Source organism: Mustelus asterias, unplaced genomic scaffold (assembly GCF_964213995.1).
Source record: "Mustelus asterias unplaced genomic scaffold, sMusAst1.hap1.1 HAP1_SCAFFOLD_2730, whole genome shotgun sequence".
Taxonomy (NCBI): domain Eukaryota; kingdom Metazoa; phylum Chordata; class Chondrichthyes; order Carcharhiniformes; family Triakidae; genus Mustelus; species Mustelus asterias.
The window spans coordinates 7,501-8,981 of NW_027592675.1; positions in this window are offsets into that span (position 1 = coordinate 7,501).

Consider the following 1,481-nt stretch of genomic DNA (forward strand, 5'->3'; position numbering starts at 1 on the left):
CTAACCCTAGCCCAAACCCTAACCCTAACCAAAGCGCTAACCCTAGCCCTAACCCTAACACTAACCCTAACCCTAACCCTAACCCTAGCCCAAACCCTAACCCTAACACTAACCCTAACCCTAGCCCAAACCCTAACCCTAACCGTGGCCCTAACCCTAACCAAAGCCCTAACCCTAGCCCTAACCCTAACACTAACCCTAACCCTAACACTAACCCTAGCCCTAGCCCAAAACCTAACCCAAACCCTAACCAAAGCCCTAACCCTCGCCCAAACCCTAACCCTAACCCTAACCGTGGCCCTAGCCCTAACCAAAGCCCTAACCCTAGCCCTAACCCTAACACTAACCCTAACCCTAACACTAACCCTAACCCTAGCCCAAACCCTAACCCTAACCCTGACCAAAGCCCTAACCCTAGCCCTAACCCTAACACTAACCCTAACCCTAACCCTAGCCCAAACCCTAACCCTAACCCTAACCGTGGCCCTAGCCCAAACCCTAACCCTAACCCTTACCAAAGCCCTAACCCTAGCCCTAACCCTAACACTAACCCTAACCCTAACCCTAACCCTAGCCCAAACCCTAACCCTAACCGTGGCCCTAACCCTAACCCTAACCAAAGCCCTAACCCTAGCCCTCACCCTAACACTAACCCTAACCCTAACCCTAACACTAGCCCTAACCCTAACCCTAACCCTAACCGTGGCCCTAACCCTAACCATAGCCCTAACGCTAGCCCTAACCCTAACACTAAGCCTAACCCTAGCCCGAGCCCTAGCCCTAACCCTAACCCTAGCCTAACCCTAAGCCTAACCCTAAGGGAGCAATTTGAAAGTGTGGCCGGCGCGAGGGACGCCTGTGCGGGCGTGGAGAGTCGATGTGGAGTCCTTGTGAGCATGGAGTGTGTTGTAAGGGCGTGTTTCTGCCTGTGCCTTGACCCTAACACTAACCCTAACCCTAGCGCTAACCCTAACCGTAGCCGTCACCCGAACCCTAACCCGAGCCCTAGCCCTAGCCCTAACCCTAACCCTAACCCTAACGGAGCAATTTGAAAGTGTGGCCGGCGTGAGGGGCGCCTGTGCGGGCGTGGAGAGTCAATGTGGAGTGCTTGTGAGCATGGAGTGTGTAGTAAGGGCGTGTTTCTGCCTGTGCCTTGACCCTAACCCTAACCCGAACCCTAACCCTAACCGCGGGTGCGGGGGGTTGAACAAACACCGGGGAAGCCATTAACCACCAGCGGGGAGTACATTAAGCAGTTGCCCTTAGTCTCAGGAGCAGCGGGGAACAGATTATCCAACAGCCGGGAAAACATTCACCAACTTCGGGGGAAAACATGAACGAAATATCGGGAAGACATGAACCAACGGCAGGCAAAACACTGGGGAAGCCAGGAACCAACAACGGGGAGTACACTAAGCAGCTGCCCTTAGTCTCAGGAGTAGCGGGGAAGAGATTAAGCAGCAGCCGGGAAAAGATCAGCC